The 8,453-nt window shown below is 43.4% G+C and overlaps 1 protein-coding gene across 1 annotated transcript in view; it reads right to left on the bottom strand.

Moving 5' to 3' along the window:
- The window catches only part of rnf145a (ring finger protein 145a), a 134,568-nt gene that overhangs the window by 102,362 nt on the left and 23,753 nt on the right, over positions 1–8,453 (bottom strand). The window lies entirely within an intron of this gene.

Here is an 8,453-nt window from a genome sequence, read left to right as displayed (position 1 = left end):
GCATGGTATTGGGGGCAAAGTACTAGATTGGATTGAAAATTGGTTGGCTAATAGGAAACAAAGAGTAGTGATAAATGGCTCCATTTCGGAATGGCAGGCAGTGACCAGTGGGGTACCGCAGGGATCAGTGCTGGACTGCAGCTTTTTACAATATATATTAATGATATAGAAGATGGTATTAGTAATAACATTAGCAAATTTTCTGATGATACTAAGCAGGGTGGCAGGGTGAAACGTGAGGAGGATGTTAGGAGATTACAGGGTGACCTGGACAGGTTAGGTGAGTGGTCAGATGCATGGCAGATGCAGTTTAATGTGGATAAATGTATGGTTATCCACTTTAGTGGCAAGACCAGGAAGGCAGATTATTACCTAAATGGAATCAATTTAGGTAAAGGGGCAGTACAAAGAGATCTGGGTGTTCTTGTACACCAGTCAATGAAGGTAAGTGCAGGTACAGCAGGTAGTGAAGGCGGCTAATAGCATGCTGGCCTTTATAACAAGAGGGATTGAGTATAGAAGCAAAGAGGTTCTTCTGCAGCTGTACAGGGTCCTGGTGAGACCACACCTGGAGTATTGTGTGCAGTTCTGGTCTCCAAATTTGAGGAAAGACATACTGGCTATTGAGGGAGTGCAGCGTAGGTTCACGAGGTCAATTCCTGGAATGGCAGGACTACCTTACGCTGAAAGACTGGAGCGACTGGGCTTGTATACCCTAGAGTTTAGAAGACTGAGGGGATCTGATTGAGACATAAGATTATTAAAGGATTGGACACTCTGGAGGCAGGAAACATGTTTCCACTGATGGGTGAGTGCCGAACCAGAGGACACCGCTTAAACACACAGGGATAGACCATTTAGGACAGAAATGAGGAGAAACTTCTTCATCCAGAGAGTGGTGGCTGTGTGGAATGCTCTGCCCCAGAGGGCAGTGGAGGCCCAGTCTCTGGATTCATTTAATAAAGTTGGATAGAGTTCTCAAGGATAGTGGAATCAAGGGTTATGGAGATAAGGCAGGAACAGGATACTGATTAAGGATGATCAGCCATGATCATATTGAATGGTGGTGCAGGCTCGAAGGGCAGAATGGCCTACTCCTGCACCTATTGTCTATTGTCAAAACTTCGTTAAAGGGAATCAGGTAAAAATCTTGCCACTCATACCTGGCAGGCGGTTGTGCCTGTGGTTGTTGGAGGTCAATCAATTCAGCCCCAGGATATCGCTGCAGAGTTCCTCAGTCCAACCATCTTCAACTGCTTAATCAATGCTCATCCCTCTGTTACAAGATCAGAAGTGAGCATGTTCACTTATGATTGCCCAATATTCAGCATTATTCATGACATCTTGGACACAAACAGTCTACAGCCAATGTATCAAGACCTGCATAATACCAAGGCTTGGGTTAATGAACTGAATCTAATATTCACACCACACAAATATTGGGTAATGACCATAATGAACAAGGAAGAATCTAATCACTGCCACATGGCATTTAATGGCATTATTGTCAATTAATGCCTAATGATGAACTTCTTGGGAGTAAGAAGTGACCACAAACTGAACTGGACCATACATACTGCAAGAGGTCAGAGGCAGGTCAGAGCCCAAGAATTCTGCAGCAAGTCACTCCCACCTGTCTCTGCAATGCCTGTCCATCATATACAAGGAACTGGTGAAACAGAATATTCTTTAGTTGCCCGGATGAATGAAGCTCTAACAACAGTTAAGGAGATTGACACCAACCAGGACAAAGTCGACAACTGGACTGGCACTCCACCCACCACCTTCACATTCATTCTTCTCCACATCAATGCAGAGTGTTGTGTCGCGGAATGCACCATCAACAGATACACTGCACTAACTCAGAAGGACTTCACTGACAAAACCTTCCAAACCCTCCACAACCTGCAATTCCTCTCCAAATCACTTTGTATCCTGACTTCAAACTCTCATCATCATTTCTTCAATGTTGCTGGGTAAAGATCTTGCAAATTCTTTCTTCTGACCAATGTGGGTGCACTGACACCAAATGGACTTGAACAGTTCAAGGAGGTAACTCACCGCTACCTCTCTTGGACAATTAGTGATCAGAATAAATGCTGGCCAAGCCAGCAAAGTCCACATCTCAGAGACATAAAAAAATTTGTTTTTGACACCTGCTTTTCATGTGGATACTCGCATGTGCCTGCACCGATTAATGCCACTGGATTGGGAAAACCAGCACCAGTTCTGGAAATTTGCCTGGGGAACAGCTGTATAATGCCTTTGGGGTTCGGAGAGTCAGTTCATCTCCTTACCTGCTCTTTGGACATAATGGAATCAATCCCTACATTAGCTCAAAGTCAATTTAAGGAGCCTTTGAATATACCAAGATCCAAATCTGTGTAACATACTATATACCGTCCAGTGGCTCTGATCTCAATAATCATCAAGTACTTCGAAAGACTGGTCATGGCCCACAGCAACTCCAGTCTTCCAGCCTGCCTTGATCCCCTACAATTTGCCTACCAATGTAACAGTCCACAGCAGATGTCATATCCCTAGCCCTGCGCTCATCCCTGGACATCTGAACAACAAGGACACCTATGTGAGATTCCTGCTCATCAACTACAGCCTCGCCTTCAACATCATTATCCCATCCAGACTGATCTCAAAACTCTGACCTTGCTCTTGGCTTCACCCTCTACAACTGGATCCTCAGCTTTCTGACCTACAGACCACAGTGAAGTCAGGTAACTGGACCTCCACAATAACAACACTGGAGCCTCCCCCCACCCCAAACAAGGATGCATCCTCAGACGCCTACTGTTCTCAGTGTACACCCATGACAACGCTGCCAAATTCCAAATAAATGCCATCCAGAAGTTCACTGATGTCATCACCATAGCAGGACAGATATCTAATGAGTCAATGTACAGAAAGGAAATATGAGGGCTTGGCTACGTGCTGCAATGAAAACTTCTCTCTCAAAGTTGGAAAAACTGAAGAATTGATCACTGACTTCAGAAAAAGGAGGAGAACATGCTCCATCAATTGAACCGGAGTTGAGAGAGTAGAGAATGTCAATTTCCTCGGAGTAACGATACACAACAACCTGCCCTGAACTTCCCAAGTCAATGTGAAAGTCAAGGCAACACAAAAATGCTTCCTTTTCCTCAGGAAATTTGGCATGACCGTAACGACTCTCACAAACTTCTACAGATGCGTCACTGAAAGCATACTGACTGGGTGCATGACCGCCTGGTGTGGCAACTGATCTCCCTAGTACCGGAAGAAACTGCAGAAGGTGGTGTGCACACCCAGACTTCCATTGATGGTCTCCATTTACATGGCATGCTGCAGCGGAAAGGTAGCCATCATTAAAGACCCATTGCACCCTGTTAATGATCGCGTACAACCTCTTGCATCAGGCAGAAGATACAGAAGCCTGAATGCACTCACCAGCAGGTTCAGGAACATCATCTTCCCGGCCGTTTATTGACTGATGAATGGACTCTCTAGCCTCAAGTAATGCTGATCTTGCTAAAGTTAATCCTGTGCAATGCCCTGTGCAATGTAACCTGCGTGCCTCTGTTGAAGTCTTTTTGATCTGTACACACTTGCCTTCTATTACTGCCCGTACTGCTCGCAAACAAAGCTTTTCACCGTACTTCAGTACATGACAATAAATCAATTAATAATTAGATTAGATTAGATTAGATTACTTACAGTGTGGAAACAGGCCCTTCGGCCCAACAAGTCCACACCGCCCTGCCGAAGCGCAACCCACCCATACATTTACCCCTTACCTAACACTACGGGCAATTTTAGCATGGCCAATTCACCTGACCTGCACATCTTTGGACTGCTGCCTGACCTGCTGCGCTTTTCCAGCAACACATTTTCAGCTCTGATCCCCAGCATCTGCAGTCCTCACTTTCTCCTCAATGAGTGAGTAAGTAAAGTATTTGCTCATCCTTCTTGGTTCCAAAGTGGATGACCTTGTTTCTCAACACTGAAATGCATTTGCAACAGCTATAGTCAGAAAATGACACTTCACAGTTTATAAGCTTTTCAAAAGGGAAGATGACATAATCTTGGTCTGCAAACACAAATTTTCACTTGACAGGTTGTTGGATGCTCCTGAAATAGCTTTTTACTTCTTACAAGGCTGGCAAACAACCGGAGTGTTTTTTGATGTGTGCAGCAACATAGTTTGATGTTCCATGAAAATTCCACCTCAGAAAATTTGCCAAGCTAAAGTACCTGACCCAGCTTCAGTACAAAGATAAAAGCACTACTTATGACAAAGCACAAGATAATGAGATGCCATGTCAGCTCAGAACCAAAGAGCAGATTAACAAATAGTATGCTCTCCAAACTCGGCATATTCATTCATGCATCGTTAAAAATAGTACGAAAGACTCAGTGCTTTAAATCTTGGATTGCAGAATGGATTCAACACAGGTGGTTATTTGGCCCACTGAGGCAACACTGGACAGCTGCATATTTAGTACAGGAGTTGGGAGATCATATTGCGGCTGTACAGGACATTGGTTAGGCCACTGTTGGAATATGACATGCAATTCTGGTCTCCTTCCTATCGGAAGGATGTTGTGAAACTTGAAAGGGTTCAGAAAAGATTTACAAGGATGTTGCCAGGGTTGGAGGATTTGAGCTATAGGGAGAGACTGAACAGACTGGGGCTGTTTTCCCTGGAGCATCGGAGGCTGAGGGGTGACCTTCGAGGTTTACAAAATTATGAGGGGCATGGATAGGATAAATAGACAAAGTCTTTTCCCTGGGGTCCGGGAGTCCAGAACTAGAGGGCATAGGTTTAGGGTAAGTGGGGCAAGATATAAAAGAGACCTATAGGGCAATGTTTTCACGCAGAGGGTGGTACGTGTGTGGAATGAGCTGGTGGTGGAGGCTGGTACAATTGCAGCATTTAAGAGGCATTTGGATGGGTACATGAATAGGAAGGGTTTGGAGGGATATGGGCCGGGTGCTGGCAGGTGGGACCAGATTGGGTTGGGATATCTGGTCAGCATGGACAGGTTGGACCATGCTGTACATCTCTATGACTCTAATTTAGCTCACCAGATCATTTCCCCCATAACCCTGTAAATCACCTCTTTTAGGCACTTATCGTATACCCTAGTTCAAGCTACAATTAAATCTGTACCTAAAACAGAAAGAATTCCAGATTCTAATTTATTGCCGAGTAAGATAAAGATTCCCATGATACAGCTGCTTTCTTTGCAAAGCCCTCTAAATCTCTGCCCTGGAACCATTCTCATTATTTATATAAGGTAACATTCCAGTTGAGTTTGAACCAATATTTTTATGAAGATTCACCATAACTACCTTGTGCAGGATCCCAACCCCCCCTTTAGATGCTTTCTCAACCTGCCCTGTCACCTTCAATGATTTGCAAACATGTGCTCCCTGATGTCCTGTTCCTCAATTGCTCCATAACGATGCAATTTATTTTATGTAGCTTGCATGTTCTTCCTCCAAAAATGCATCCCTTCACATTTCTCTGTATTAACTTCTATTTCTCAGTCATTCCCTTATGATCAATTTGCCGATGGCCTACTAGACTTCTAGCAATAATTTGCAGCTTGTGATGTGTGATTTAAAACAGAACTTAACCAACATTTTATACAGTTCCAGCATCATCGTTAGGTTCTTTTCCCGAGGTTTCACACACACGATGCAACTCCCACACACCAACTTCTGCGAACAGTTAAAGTTTGTTGAAGTGTGTACAAGGTAGGAGACCCCCTTGGACCCTCTTCACAGGAGTGCGAAGTAGTGTCAAAAGAGGCCCCAAACAAAAAACACATCCCCTTTAGTATAAGTCAGTTGGTAATGCTTACAGATAATCTGGCCAATCCCTCACAGTCACATGTTATCCCAGGTACAATGGTAGGATGATGTCATCCTCAGAAATAGTGTAAATGTAAATGTAAATGCCCTAATCTTGTGGAATCGTTATGCAAACAATTTTCTGACTCAGTGGTTCCCCAAGACAATGTAGGTGTGATCTGTTCCAGCTCCGCAGGATGGCTATGAAAGCATTTCTGAATGGAAGGCACTGAATGATAGTTTTAATTTGATAATAGTCAGGGAGTAGCAGCAAATGACGGTCTAATTGGAGTGAGAGTCATCTGCATTCCTGCATGAATGTTGTCCCCATCCATTTCCAGAATATTCAGAAAGTGCAGTTTAACCCTTCATTATTACATTAATGTCCGAACAGATATTCCAATTTAATCTTTTAACATTACAATCTCCTCTTTCCGAAACTATATGCCTCAGCTGATAGAGTTAAGTATACCATACACATTATTAACCATCTTAACCATTTTATCTACCAGTCACTCACTCTCACACCAACGTGCCTTTCTCCTCAATGAGCTAACTTCTTATCCACACTGTTGTAGTTCCTTTTCTCCTTAAGACTTTAACATTGCTGTCAGGTCCATTATGTCACAGTTAATAAAATGCTTTTGCAATTCAGCCTTATTACTCTCCATTTCTCCATATACTTAATTTAGAAACTTAATCAAACTGATTAAATCTTAACCTGATTAAGATTTATCTTTTAAGAAATTTATGCCAACTTTGCTGATCGACATGATTGTGAATTTCATCTCAGTATCATCTCTCAAAGGTTTCTCACCACCATCAAACTAACTCATCTTTTGTTGTTATATTTACCCTTAAATCTGTTTTGAATGCTTATAACACTTGCAATTCTCCAGTACACTGGAATCACATCCATTATCTTGTGAGAGTTAGAGTATTATGGTATGTACTTTCACAATTTCCTCGTTACATGCATCCTGGTGACATATCAACTTGGATTACAACCTGTGCATCCACTGGAACAGTCTTTAACACATCCAGTATCCTGACTCACTCCCAAAACAATATTACTCTGGTAACACCCCTCTTCTTACTGAATATGAATGCAAAGTTATCATTCAACACCTTTTTGTTCAATCATCATCCCTAAACTCCACCTCTTTTTGCAAACCATTCATTTGTCAACAGACAACTTCTGGATTTAACCCTAGACATGTTTGACAGGGCTGTCAGCAGTCTCTGACCCAATTCCTACACTTCCTCCCTCATCACCTCCCTTCCCTCCCACAACAATATTAGGGGTCGACTTGTCCTGACTTCACACCCCATCAGTCTCTACAATCCAAGGATCAGCCTCCACCATTTTCAAGTGCAGCAGTTTGGCATTATCAAACACTTCTCCCTTTCGCCTCTACTGTCAACATTCCGGAGGGAAAATTCCCTCCACCACATTCTGATCGACTCCTCCATCACTTCTTTACCCATGAAATCTTCCTATGCAATTGCAGAAGGTGCGATCCTTGCCCTTTTATCTTCTCCCAACTCACTGTCCTAAAGTTCCAGGTGAAACAGCATTTCACTTGTTCATTTTTCAGTCTAGTCTATGGTTGTGCTACTTTAAATGTGTTGCCCTTTACATCAGCGAGAACAAATGAAGACCGGGTCTCCATTTCGTGGAATACCTCCACTCGCTTTGTAAGATTGACCCCGAGCTTTCAGTTACTTGCTATTTCAACAAACCACTTTGCTCCAAGCTCAACACAAACTGGACAAACAATGTCTCATTTTCTGCTGAGGTCCTTCACAGCTTCAGGACTCAACAGATTTCAACATCTGTCAGTGACCACTGTCCTCCATTTTCGACCTCAGTAGAGTAGACCCAATTTCTCTTCTAATAATTATCATTTACACCCCTCTGTCCGTACAAATGACCTCTAGCTTCCAGTTACCTGTCACTTTAACACACCACTGTGTTCGCTGATTAACATCTCTGCTTCAGGCTTGCCTCAATGCTCCAGCAAAGTTCAAAACCTCATTTTCAGCTTGGTTAACTCTGCAGTTTTCTGGACTTAATTTGGAGATCGATAATTTTCTCCCATGTCCTTACCCCAAATTCCACACACCAGGACTTGTTATCCTAAGAACTGCTGCACACAATCCACTGTCAGCTACTAACAGTCTCCACTTACAGCTCTTCATCCTCGCAGGCTAAACTCAATCCAGTCATAGAGTCATAGAGATGTACAGCATGGTCCAACCCGTCCATGCCGACCAGATATCCCAACCCAAACTAGTCCCACCTGCCAGCACCCGGCCCATATCGCTCCAAACCCTTCCTATTCATATAGCCATCCAAATGCCTCTTAAATGTTGCACTTGTACCAGCCTCCACCACATCCTCTGGCAGCTCATTCCATACACGTACCACCCTCTGCGTGAAAACGTTGCCCCTTAGGTCTCTTTTATATCTTTCCCCACTCACCCTAAATCTATGCCCTCTAGTTCTGGATTCCCCGACCCCAGGGAAAAGACTGTCTATTTATCCTATCCATGCCCCTCATAATTTTGTAAACCTCTATAAGGTCACCCCTCAGCCTCCG

Source organism: Chiloscyllium plagiosum, chromosome 14, assembly GCF_004010195.1.
Source record: "Chiloscyllium plagiosum isolate BGI_BamShark_2017 chromosome 14, ASM401019v2, whole genome shotgun sequence".
Classification (NCBI taxonomy): Eukaryota; Metazoa; Chordata; class Chondrichthyes; order Orectolobiformes; family Hemiscylliidae; genus Chiloscyllium; species Chiloscyllium plagiosum.
Note: the sequence above shows the minus strand (reverse complement) of the source record. Positions and strands in the feature narration are given on the sequence as shown.